The following is a 14,520-nucleotide window of genomic DNA, read 5'->3' on the forward strand; positions in this document are numbered from 1 at the left end:
GAGATCTATATCTCCTACCATAAAGAGCTTCGAATGGAGCCATCTGAGTACTAGAATGATAGCTATTTTTGTATGCAAACTAAATCAAAGGAAAGTAGTTGTCCCAACTTCCCTTGAAGTCAATTGCACACGCTTTTAGCATATATTCAAGAGTATGAATGGTCCTCTCTACTTGACAATCTGTTTGATGATGAAATGCTGTGCTGAGATGGACTTGGGTACTGAGACCCTTTTGGAATGCTTTCCAAAAGTGAGAAGTGAACTGGGTACCTCTGTCTGAGATGATTGATAGTGGAACACCGTGTAACCTGACTAACTCCCTGATATAGAGTATGGCATAATCCTCGACAAAATAAGAAGTACGAACAGGAAGGAAATAAGCTGACTTGGTTATTTTATCTATAATGAACCAGATTGAATAATGCTGATGACGAGTTCTAGGTAAACCCGTCATGAAGTCCATGTTAACTTCTTACCACTTCCATGTAGGAATGGTGAACTCTTGCATGAAACCACTAGGTTTCTGATGCTCTATCTTAACCTGCTGACAGGTAGAGCACTTAGCCACAAACTTTGGATCATTTCTCTTCATCCCACTCCACCAACAGATCTCCCACATGTCACGGTATATCTTAGTGGCCCCCGGATGAATAGAGTATCACGCACTATGCGCTTCTGCAAGAATTTATTGCCTCAATTCATCTACACCTGGAACACATAGATGACCCTGAAAACGAAGAACACTATCTCCCCCTTGGGAGAAAACCTTGACTTTCTGATTCTGAACTGACTCTTTGAGCTTGACAAGGCTAGGATCCCTGTCTTGTTTCTCTTTCACCTCGGAAACAAGAGATGGCTCTGAATTATTATGAACACATACACCACCCTATGAAGAATCGACAAAGCGAATGCCTATTCTGGCAAGCTGATAGATCTCCTGAGCCATCTTTCTTCTTACTACCCTCAATGTGAGAAATACTACCCATGGAGAGTCGACTGAGAGCGTCGGCCACAACATTGGCCTTGCCTAGATGATAAAGAATACTCATGTCGTAATTCTTCAAAAGCTCTAACCACCTTCTCTGGCGAAGATTGAGATATTTCTAGGAAAAGACATACTGGAGGCTTTTATGATCTGTGAAGAAATCTACATGAACTCCATAGAGATAATGCCTCCAAATCTCTAAGGAAAAAACTACCGCTGCTAACTAAGATCATGAGTAGGATAATTCTTCTCATATGGCTTTAACTGTCTTGAGGCGTAGGATAAGACCTTACCATGCTGCATGAGGACACAACCTAAACCCACTCTGGATGTATCATAATAGACTATAAAACCATCTGAACCATCTGGAATAGCTAGAACTGGAGCTGAGGTGAGTCGAGTCTTCAACTCATGAAAACTCTTCCAACATGAATCTGACCACTGAAACTTAATCTTCTTCTGAGTTAATCTGGACTGGGAGATGCAATAGAAGAAAATACCTCAACAAACCGTCTATAATAGCCAGCCAAACCTAAGTAACTCCTAATATCAGATGGATATACAGGTCTGGGCCAATTTTTTACAGCCTCGGTTTTCTAGGGATCTACTCTAATGCCATCACCAGAAATAATATGGCCAAGGAATGCTACAGATCTTAGCCAAAATTTGCACTTGCTAAACTTAGCGAATAATTGGTGATCCCTGAGAGTCTGAAGAACAATCCTGAGATGGTCTGCATGATCACGCTCTGTGCAAGAATAGATCAAAATATGACAAACATGTGACAAACATGTCCAAGTACTGCTTGAAAACATAGTTCATCAAATCCATAAAAGCTGCAGAGGAATTGGTAAGACCAAATGACATAACTAAAATTTTGAAGTGACCATACTGAGTATGAAAAGCTGTCTTCAGAATGTCACATTCTCTAACTCCGAGTTGATGATAGCCTGATCTGAGGTCTATCTTGGAGAAGTAACTAGCACCCTGAAATTGGTCAAATAGATCATAAATCTTGGGAAGAGGATATCTGTTCTTGATCGTGACCTTATTGAGTTAACAGTAATCAATACACAACCTGAGAGAACTGTCTTTCTTGCGCACGAATAACACTGGCGCACCCCATGGGGAAATACTGGGTCTGATGAATCCATTATCTAAGAGATCCTTCAACTGATATTTCAGTTCCTTGAGTTCTTCTGGTGCCATTCTGTATGGCAGAATAGAAATAGGTCGAGTATCCAGAAGAAGGTCTATGCCGAAGTCTATTTCCCTTTCGGGAGGAATGCCTGGAAGATCTTTAGGAAAGACATCTGAGTATTCATTAACAACAGGGACTATTTCGAGGCTGGGAGATTCAGAACTGGAATCTTTAACATGCACGAGATTATACACACACCCCTTAAAAATCATTTTCCTTGCTCAAAGGTAGGAAGCAAGTTGACCCCTGAACGCTGAAATGCTACCCTTCCACTCTAAGACGGGCTCATTTGGGAACTGACACTGAACTATCCTATTTTTGCAGATGACTGTGGCATAGAAGGAATGAAGCCAATCCATGCCGAAAATGACATCAAAATCAATCATCTCTAACTCTACTAAGTCTTCTAACGTGGATTTCTGAGATATAATAACCGGACAGTTCTTGTATACACATCGGGCTATGATGGTTTTACCCACTGGGGTAGAGAATGAGAAGGGCTCTGCTAGGAATTCGGGACTGATTTTAAAATCGCCTTGTATGTATGGAGTAACAAAAGACAAAGATGCACCTGGGTCTAGCAAAGCATAAACATGAACATGGAAAATCTGTAACGTACTAGTAATGACATCAGGAGAATTTTCCTGATCCTAACGGGACTGAAGAGTCTAACTTGTGATTATGCTCACTAGCATGACATGAATAATGAAGAAAGGGGACTATTCCTAAAATATCTTATAGTCTCCCACACATAAATGTGGCGCGCAACACACCTATGTACAAGACTCTACTAGATGCGGCTTTCAGACTTCCTAGGATTCTATTGAACCTTAGGCTTCGATACCAAGTTTGTAACACCCCGATTCGCTGAACCGAAATGCTACATGGTGCTCATGACCTAGAGGGACCACAAGCTAATCAATGACTGATATTTGTACCTATATACCGTAAATCATGATATAATAATGCAGAATACATAGAACTGTAGGGCCATAAGGTTCAACTAAATAAAACTTGTGGGTGAAAATACCCAAAATAACTCAATCTGAAAGCTAAGTCTGAACGTAAATCTGAATAAAAATCTGAAAGCCTCTAAACTATCTGAATAAGGAGTTAAAACTGAACTGAAGAAATAAATAAATATACTAAATCATATTGTCCTCGAATCAATGAGGACTCACTATGTCTCTATGAATGAAATGCTACCGCTACTGCTGGGCTGGAGCTCGTGTCTCGGAACCTATGGCGTAACATGAAAAAAAAGCACCATAGCGCAAATGTATCAGAACAACTGGAGTACCAAGTATACGAGGAAGGTAGGCTGAACACAAAGAGTTTCATGCATGAACAACACTGACTGACTAATATGAACGTGGGAGTGCAAACACACATATATAGAAAATGGGACCGAGAATACGTGATAGCACAACCTGTAAGCTAATACATGGTTTACTGATAACTGTCATGACTGATACTATAATTGATAACATGTCCAACTATATCTGACAGTCCTGTATTTACTAAAATCTGAAGAACGCCCTGAGTTCTTTTATTGAGACTGATACTGAAACTGTGGGAAGTAGTGTTTAACCGACATACCCTATGTATACCGTTATGGCTAAGCTGGGATCCAATCTCTGCCCCGACTGGAGGGGTGTTAATACCGTGCCATAGGTAAGGACAGCTTGTGAGTGACCCTTATCTGGAGGGTACTCAATGAGAATGGTAGGAACCGTAAACTGATGGGTTAAGCCACCTCATCAACCCTAATCTGACGGGTTAAGATGTCTCAACCTACGCTGGCTATGTAGTTCTGGAACACAAGGATGACTACTAAGAATCACACCCTGAACTGGACAGTGAGTTCCCATCCTTGGGTCCACTCGGTGCTAACCTCTACTCCCATCTGGAGGGACTAGACATGAACAACTAATTATGCATGACTTAATCTTACTAAATTTTGTTGACTGGTGGAATGTTACTGATATCTAACAACTGACTAAGATCATGAGGTTTTCCTGATTCACATGACTAACTGAAGTCTATGGAATCATAACTTGAGTTCAGATATCGTGAAACATGACATAGCTCTAGGCACACAGCTATAGTTTTCGGGTACAAGTACCCACAGGACTCGATAGGAGTAAACTGACACACATGACAAGACTTGATCACAAGATTTAAGTCCACAATTCATAATATCATAAGTAAGACTTTCATAATAAGAATGATTCTCAACAAACTATCACATGATCAGGAATGCACACAACATGTATATACTTGCATGACTTCAATAATGCGGTTATTCCATAATGCAACAATATCATGAGCATCTTGTACAACTTCTTTAACTCAAGACAATAGTACTAGGATCACGTTGAACATAAACTTAGAACATGGAATAGTCATTTAGGACTTATTATGTCATAAAAGCATGATTTCTATTCCCTTCGGTATTTTCACAAACACCTTACATGCACATCTTAGGCATAGGTGGAATCATCAAGATTACAAATATTCAACCACCAATTTCACATATTTATACGTTAAATACCACCATATCCTCATAATAAACATACAAAGATCCTATCTTAGGCATCATCAAACTCCAACCATATGAACATCAACCAACAACAACATAAACATCATAATAAAAAAATTTAGAAGATGGTTCTTGAGCTTCATGGACGAAAGGAGTCCATGAATCAACTCATGCATACCTTAGAAGGAAGATTCTTGACGATTGACGAGGAATTTCCTTGAAATTGGATCTTCAAGCTTAGTTATGCAACCCTAGTTGTTTTTCTCTTTTAGTGTGCTTGGATGATGAGCTTTGAGGTGATAATAGGGTTGTAATATGTTTAGAAGCTATATATTTCATAGGGTTATGTTTAGGGACATGTAAGAAGTGTTAAAAGAATTAATTACCCTTAAAATAACTTAAAACAAAGTGTTTTTGGCACCTGGATCTGACTTACACAGCTCCCAAGTGATTGCCTAAGTTAGGTTGGGCGGCGCCTAACCAATCGCCTATCCTTACTTTCCCTCACGAAAATGGGCATAACGTTTCTCTTGGGTATTAGATTAAGGAAAAATTGGTATCGTTGGAAAGATAATTTGATTCTCTACAATTTTTTGGGTCTAAATCAGCCTAAATACCATAATAACATCGAGTTATACTCATTCAAAGATGACCTTTGTACAATTGAACTCTAAAACTTGATGGATTCAAAAACTCTTAGCTTGTATTACCTTAAGTGACTCATATGAACATGCTTAATGCATCATAAGCTATCCTATCACTAGGATATTCATTGTAAGTCATGTACTCAAGTATGAATCACAGGATTGGAGACTTCATAGGTAGGAATACTTATTCACTTCCTAGCTTAGATACATGCAGGGTATTACAATATCTCCCCATTGGGAACATTCGTCCTTGAATGAGAATTTACTGAGAAGGGATACAAAACAATAGAAACTAAACTAAACATGAAGAACTGAAACTTTATCTCACAACTGACATGCTAAACATACTGGAAATAGTTAATAGGTACCAAGTTTATACTTGAAACATGAACGTGAAACTACATAAGATTAAGGAGATATGTTACCTTAAGCTTGATATAAATTGCCGAGGAAGAGGTGAGGATACTTTGTATGCATATCTACTTTTGCTTCCCGAGTAGCTCCCTCATGAGACTGATTTTGCCAAAGAACTTTAACTAGAGGGACTTCTTTGTTCCTCAATCTACGAGTCTGATAATCTAAGATTTCGATTGAAATCTCTTCATAAAAGAGGCTGTTCTGAATGTCGATGCTCTAAATAGGGACAACAACTGCTGGGTCACCTATGCACTTCTTTAACAAAGAGACATGGAAGACTCGATGGACTGAGGCTAGATCTGAAGGCAACTCAAGCTCATAATTTACCTTACCAAAGCGACAAAGAATTCTGAAGGGAACGACATACCGAGGACTGAGTTTCCCTTTCTTGCCGAACCTCTTCACTCCATTCATGGGAGAGATCTTAAGATAGACATAGTCATTGACCTCGAACTCCAGATCCTTTCTACAAACATCTGCATAGGACTTCTGTCAGCTCTGAGTAGCCCAGAGTCTCTCTCTGATCAACTGAACTTTCTGTAAGGCGTCGAATATTAAGTCAGGACCTATGATTAAGGCCTCACTTACTTTGAACCAACCAATCAGAGATCTATATCTCCTACCATAGAGAGCTTCGAATGGAGCCATCTGAATACTAGAATGATAGCTATTTTTGTATGCAAACTAAATCAAAGGAAAATAGTTGTCCCAACTTCCCTTAAAGTCAATTGCACACGCCTTTAGTATATATTCAAGAGTCTGAATGGTCCTCTCTACTTGACCATCTGTTTGAGGATGAAATGTTGTTCTGAGATGGACTTGGGTACCGAGACACTTTTGGAATGCTTTCCAAAAGTGAGAAGTGAACTGGGTACCTCTGTCTGAGATGATAGATAGTGGAACACCGTGTAACCTGACTAACTCCCTAATATAGAGTTTGGCATAATCCTCGGCGAAATAAGATGTACGAATAGAAGGAAAAATAGCTGACTTGGTCATTTTATCTATAATGACCCATACTGAATCATGCTGATGACAAGTTCTAGGTAAAACCATCATGAAGTCCATGTTAAATTCTTCCCACTTCCAAGTAGGAATGGTGAACTCTTGCATGGAACCACTAGGTTTCTGATGCTCTATCTTAACCTGCTGACCGGTAGAGCACTTAGCCACAAACTTTGGATCATCTCTCTTTATTCCACTCCACCAATAGATCTCCTGCATGTCACGATATATCTTAGTGGCCCCTGGATGAATAGAGTATCACACACCATGTGCTTCTGCAAGAATTTGTTGCCTCAATTCATCTACACCTGGAACACATAGACGACCCTGACAACGAAGAACACCATCTCCCCCTTGGGAAAAAACCTTAACTTTCTAATTTTGAACTGACTATTTGATCTTGACAAGGCTAGGATCCCTGTCTAGTTTCTCTTTTACCTCGGAAACTAGAGATGACTCTAAGTTACTATGAACACATACACCACCCTATGAAGAATCGACTAAGAGAACGCTTAGTCTGGTAAGCTGATGGATCTCCTGAGCCATCTTTTTTCTTACTACTCTCAATGTGAGAAATACTATCCATGGAGAGTCGACTGAGATCATCGGCCACAACATTGGCCTTTCCCGGATGATAAAGAACACTCATGTCATAATCCTTCAAGAACTCTAACTACCTTCTCTGGCGAAGATTGAGATATTTCTGGGAAAAGACATACTGGAGGCTTTTATGTTCTGTGAAGACATCTACATGAACTTCATAGAGATAATGCCTCCAAATCTTCAAGGCAAAAACTACCGCTGCTAACTCAAGATCATGAGTTGGATAATTCTTCTCATGTGGCTTTAACTGTCTAGAGGCGTAGGCTATGACCTTACCATGCTGCATGAGAAAACAACCTAAACCCAATCTGGATGCATCATAATGGACTATAAAACCATCTGAACCATCTAGAATAGATAGAACTAGAGCTGAGGTGAGTCGAGTCTTAAACTCTTGAAAGCTCTTCTCGCATGAATCTGACCACTGAAACTTAATCTTCTTCTGAGTTAATCTGGACATGGGAGATACAATAGAATAAAATCCCTCAACAAACCGTCTGTAATAGCCAGCCAAACCAAGAAACTCCTAATATCTAATGGAGATACGAGTTTGGGCCAGTTTCTTACAGCCTCAGTTTTCTGAGGATCTACTCTAATTCCATTACCAGAAACAATATGGCCAAGAAATGCTACAGATCTTAGCTAAAATTTGCACTTGCTGAACTTAGTGAATAACTGGTGATCCCTAAGAGTCTGAAGAACAATCCTGAGATGGTCTGCATGATCACGTTTTGTGTGAGAATAGATTAGAATATCATCTATAAAGACTTTGACAAACATGTCCAAGTACTGCTTGAACACACGGTTCATCAAATCCATAAAAGCTGTAGGGGCATTGGTAAGACCAAATGACATGACTAAAAATTCAAAGTGACCAAACCGAGTATGGAAAGCTTTCTTCAGAATGTCATATTCTCTAACTCCGAGCTGATAATAGCCTGATCTGAGGTCTATCTTGGAGAAGTAACTAGCACCCTAAAGTTGGTCGAATAGATCATTAATCCTGGGAAGAGTATATCTATTCTTGATCGTGAGCTTATTAAGTTGACGATAATCAATACATATCCTGAGAGAATCTTCTTTCTTGTGCACGAATAACACTGGTGCACCCTATGGGGAAATGCTGGGTCTGATGAATCCCTTATCTAAGAGATCCTTCAACTGATAATTCAGTTCCTTGAGTTCTGTTGGTGCCATTCTGTATGGCAGAATAAAAATAGTTCGAGTATCCAAAAGAAGGTCTATGTCGAAGTCTATTTCCCTTTCCGAAGGAATGCCTGGAAGATCTTTGGGAAAGACATCTGAGTATTTATTAACAACAAGGACTATTTCGAGGCTGGGAGATTCAGAACTAGAATCTTTAACATGCACGAGATGATACACACTCCCCTTAAAAATCATTTTCCTTGCCCAAAGGTAGGAAACAAGTTGACCCCTGAACGCTGAAATACTACCCTTTCACTCTAGGACAGGCTTATTTGGGAACTGAAACTGAACTATCCTATTTTTGCAGTCGACTGTGGCATAGCAGGAATGAATCCAATCTATGCCAAGAATGACATCAAAATTAGTCATCTCTAACTCCACCAAATCTGCTGACGTGGATTTCTGAGATATCATAACCGGGCAGTTCCTGTATACGCGTCGGACTATGATAGTTTTACCCATTGGGGTAGAGAATGAGAAGGGCTCTGCTAGGAATTCGGGATTGATTTTAAAATCTCCTTGTATGTATGGAGTAACAAAAGACAAAGATGCACCTAGGTCTAGCAAAGCATAAACATGAACATAGAAAATCTGTAACGTACCAGTAATGACATCAGGAGAATTTTCCTGACCCTACCAGGACTGAAGAGTTTAACATGTGATTATGCTCACTAGCATGACATGAATAATGAAGAAAGGGGACTGTTCCTAAAATATCTTATAGTCTCCCACACATAAATGTGGCGCGTAACACACCCATGTACAAGACTCTACTAGATGTGGCTTTCAGACTTCCTAGGATTCTATTGAACCTTAGGCTTCGATACCACGTTTGTAACACCCGATTTGATGAACCAAAATGCTACACGGTGCTCATCACCTTGAGGGACCACAAGCTAATCAATGACTGATATCTGTACCTATATACTACAAATCATGATATAATAATGCAGAATACATAGAACTGTAAGGCCATAAGGTTCAACTAAATAAAATCATGTAGGTTAAAATACCCAAAGCAACTCAATCTGAAAGCTAAGTCTGAACGTAAATCTGAACATAAATCTAAAATCCTCTAAGCTATCTGAATAAGGAGTTGAATGAATATGTCTCCAACTAACTCTATAAAAATGAACTGAAGAAATAAATAAATGTATCAAATCATATTGTCCTTGAATCAATAAGGAATCACTGTGTCTCTATGACTGGAATGCTACCGCTACTGCTGGGTTGGAGCTCGTGTCTCGGAACCATGGTGTAACATGAAAGAAAGTACCATAGCACAAATGCGCCAGTACAACTGGAGTACTAAGTATAATAGGAAGGTAGGCTGAACATAAAGGGTTTCATGGATGAACAATACTGACTGACTAATATGAATGTGGAAGTTCAAATATACATATATAGAAACTGGGACCGTGAATATGTGATAGCATGACCTGTAAGCTAATACATGGTTTACTGATAACTATCATGACTGATACTGAAACTGATAACATGGACAACTGTATCTGACAGTCCTGTATATACTAAAATCTGAAGAACACCCTGAGTTCTTTTATTGAGATTGATACTAAAACTGTGGGAAGTAGTGTTTAACCGACATGCCCCATATATACCGTTATGGCTAAGCTGGGGTCTAATCTCTGCCCCGACTATAGGGGTGTCACTACTATGCCACGGGTAAGGACATCCTGTGAGTGACCCTTATCTGGAGGGTACTTAATGAGAATGGTGGGAACCCTAAACTGACGGGTTAAGCCACCTCATTAACCCTAATCTGATGGTTTAAGATGTCTCAACCTACGCTGGCTACGTAGTTCTGGAACACAAGGATGACTACTAAGAATCACACCCTAAACTGGCGAGTGAGTTCCCATCCTTGGGTTCACTCGGTGCTAACCTCTACTCCCATCTGGAGGGACTGGACATGAATAACTAACTGTGCATGACTTAATCTTACTAAATTTTGTTGACTAGTGGAATGTTACTGATATCTAACAACTGACTAAGATCATGAGGTTTTCCTGATTCACATGACTAACTGAAGTCTATGGAATCATAGCTTGAGTTCGAATATCATGAAACATGACATGGCTCTAGGCACACAGCTATAGTTTTTGGGTACAAGTACCCCCAAGAATCGATAGAAGGAAACTGACACATATGACATAACTTGATCACAAGATTTGAGTCCACAATTCATAATATCATAAGTAAGACTTTCATAATAAGAATGATTCTCAACAAACTATCACATGATCAGGAATGCACACAACATGTATATACTTTCATGGCTTCAATAACATGGTCATTCCATATTGTAACAATATCATGAGCATCTCGTACAACTTCTTCAATTCAAGACAATAGCACGGGGATCACGTTGAACATAAACATCGAACATGGAATAGTCATTTAGGACTTATTATGTCATAAAAGCATGATTTCTATTCCCTTAGGTATTTTCACAAACACCTTACATGCACATCTTAGGCATAGTTTGATTCGTCAAGATTACAAATATTCAACCACCAATTTCACATATTTATACGTTAAATACCACCATATCCTCACAATAAACATACAAAGATCCCATCTTAGGCATCATCAAACACCAACCACATGAACATCAACCAATAACAACATAAACATCATAATAAAAAAATTTAGAAAATGGTTCTTGAGCTTCATGGACGAAAGAAGTCCATGAATCAACTCATGCATACCTTAGAAGGAAGATTCTTGATGATTGACGGAGGAATTTCCTTGAAATCGGATCTTCAAGCTTAGTTATGCAACCCTAGTTGTTTTTCTCTTTTAGTGCTCTTAGATGATGAGCTTTGAGATGATAATAGGGTTGTAATATGTTTAGAAGCTATATATTTCGTAGGGTTAAGTTTAGGGACATATAAGGAGTGTTAAAAGACTTAATTACCCTTAAAATAACTTAAAACCGAGTGTTTTTAGCACCTGGAACTGACTTAGGTGACTCCCAAGTTATTGCCTAAGCTAGGCTGGGCGACGCCTAACCAATCGCCTATGTTTGGTTGGGCGGCGCCTAACCAATCGCCTATCCTTACTGTCTCTCACAAAAAAGAGCATAACTTTTCGTTCGTGCATTGGATTAAGGTGAAATTGATATCGTTGGAAAGCTAATTTGATTCTCTACAATTTTATGGGTCTAAATAATCCTAAATACCACATTAATATCAAGTTATACTCTTTCAAATCTGACCCTTGCACAATCGAACACTAAAACTTGATGGATTCAAAAACTCTTAGCTTGTATCACTAGGATATTCATTGTAAGTCATGTACCCAAGTATGAATCATAGGATAGGAGATTTAATACATAGGAATACTTATTCACTTCCGAGCTTAGAAACACGCGGGGTTTTACAAATATGATCTCAATCCTCATATATATTATAAATTCAGCATTGCTTTTCTGTTATTTTCTCGCGTATTTTGTATTCTCTGATTTACTATTTGATTCCTTGGTTTGTCAAAGACATTAATACTCTATTTTTTCTTCAAGAACTTTGTCAGCGAATTGGGAAATCTTATGACTTATGAAATCATTTATTCTATAAAATTCTTGAATTTCAATATTTATTTATTGAATGATCTAATTTTTTGCCAGGATTACTAAAGTCTCTTCCTTATTGGTTATGCTAAGAAAATTACCCTTTGAAGTTACTCCATAACTACCATCATACTATTAAACCTTTAACTATGCTAAAATGACTTCAATCTTTCCAAATTTCCAAAATTTTCATTATGTTATAAATATTTTTTTTAGAACTGACATTATAATTTGTTCCGTAGGACTTATAACTTTATGAAATTTCTTCAAGAATATCCTTATGGTATCATATATAATCTCCATAAGCTTAAGCTATGCTAAAAGTGGCATGAACACATCCAGAATCTCATTCTTCATAAAGTTATAATAATCTAGATCGTATGAACCATGAAAACATGTGTTATGATACTACTTTCCATGAGTCTCCAATAACATTAATGCACGAAGTAACTTATCAAGTTTGAGCCCAAAATGGCTAGTTCAGAATTCATGTGCCTAAAGTAATTAACTCATAAAAATAAATCTAAAATGGCTAACTCACAAAAATATGCCTGAAGTGGTTAACTCGATACATGTGCCTAAAGTAGCTAACTTATGGATACTAGTGAAGAAAGAAAAAAACAAAACTTTATAAGCCTAATACGGCTAACCTCTGAACATGAATTCATAAAGACAACATCATGAGTATAAGGAAGTTAGTTTGTTAACTGTGAAAATATATGTTCAAACGATAAATGCTCGAAACTATTTTGCCAACATAGGATAGAGATCATTCTGCAAGTCGAATGACTCTTTTTTTATGTGTCTCATCAAAGGACTAACCATGGATACTTGCTAGGAAATTATGTCATGTCATGTCCTATGTTCGAAAGGTATAAGATGGCTTAGCTGATCGTGCAGAGATCAGACTCCATGTGCTCATATGGTGGTTTATAATGGTTCACTACTTTCTCCCACAAAAAGTTAAAGAGATTAATTTAATATACGTTACTAATTATTTTTCAGTTTATGCTCTTGTCCTTTTTTATCTAATCATGTTTTTAATTGTTCTTATCATCTTTGTATTTTCATGCTTTATTACTTTCTTATGTGGTTTTTCATACCAATACATTCCACATATTGATCGGCTTGGATGCTGCATTATTTTATAATGCAGGTTCTGAGACATATATATATAATTACATTGATTACTAGGTCCAATCAAATCAGTTGTCAGTGAGCCCTCCATCTTTCAGATGGTATTGCTTATACTATTACTGACTAGTTTGATATTTTGGAGTATTTTGGGGTCTTGTTTTCTATTGACATTGATTCATATTTTTGAGGCTTTGTAGACAGTATTAAATATCATATTCTTTTATGTTCAGTTTTATTCATATGGCTTTTGAATTTTTCTCAATCATGATTTTAAGACTTTTTATCAGTTGATAAGATAAATAGATTTTTATTCTTCGCATATGTGGATGAATGCTCCTGATGTAAGCTAAGTGGTTCTCTCGGGTCATTAATGGTTTCGGGTGTCTATTATGTCTTGGTTTTATATTTGGGTCGTGACAGAGTTTGTATTAGAGCATAGAGTTCAAGTGTCCTAGTCTGTCTATAAAGTCATGTCTAGTAGAGTCTTACCTATGGGTGTGTTGTGAACCACACTTATGATCAAGAGGCGATAAGGCATCTAGGAGATATTTCCCATTTTCATACTTTTGCTCGTGCACTAGAGCTCTATTGTAAGAAAATCATTCAGATTTATTTGTTTCTTCAATTCATCTAACTATGCCTTAGCGCTGAGGTTGTTAAAATATTAAAGCTCAATTCTTACCGATAAGATGATTTCAGACTACAAAAACCTAAGAGACTGCACAAGGGCTTGTGAGGGGCCCATTAGTGTATTTGAGTCTACCAATTAAAAATCCTACACTCTGGTTCATATAAATCGTGCTTTTGAGCCATATTAAAATATCCTGCCAAATTCTTGAATAACGTTGCTACTGGGGAAACATTGTGATTTGGGATGTTATCTTCATAGCCATAAGTAGTAGAATGTTTCTAGAGCCAGAAATATGAAGTAAGAAGTGTAGAAATCAAGTAAGGATAATGATTTATTGAAGTATGTATATGGAATCATGTATCAAGTATGTGTATAATGGGGTGGTATAACCTCTGGTGGTGACTAAGGTTTAGCAAAACTAACATGGATTTTATGGTAGTATGTAGAGAAAGAGCTATTTTTAAAAGGTTACTTAGCGTATGTTGAATGCATTTGTTTTATGCAGCGCTTAAGAGAATTTTCACTCAATTTCAATCTCCTTTCCATGAATTTGATAT

Source organism: Capsicum annuum, chromosome 10 (genome assembly GCF_002878395.1).
Source record: "Capsicum annuum cultivar UCD-10X-F1 chromosome 10, UCD10Xv1.1, whole genome shotgun sequence".
Taxonomy (NCBI): domain Eukaryota; kingdom Viridiplantae; phylum Streptophyta; class Magnoliopsida; order Solanales; family Solanaceae; genus Capsicum; species Capsicum annuum.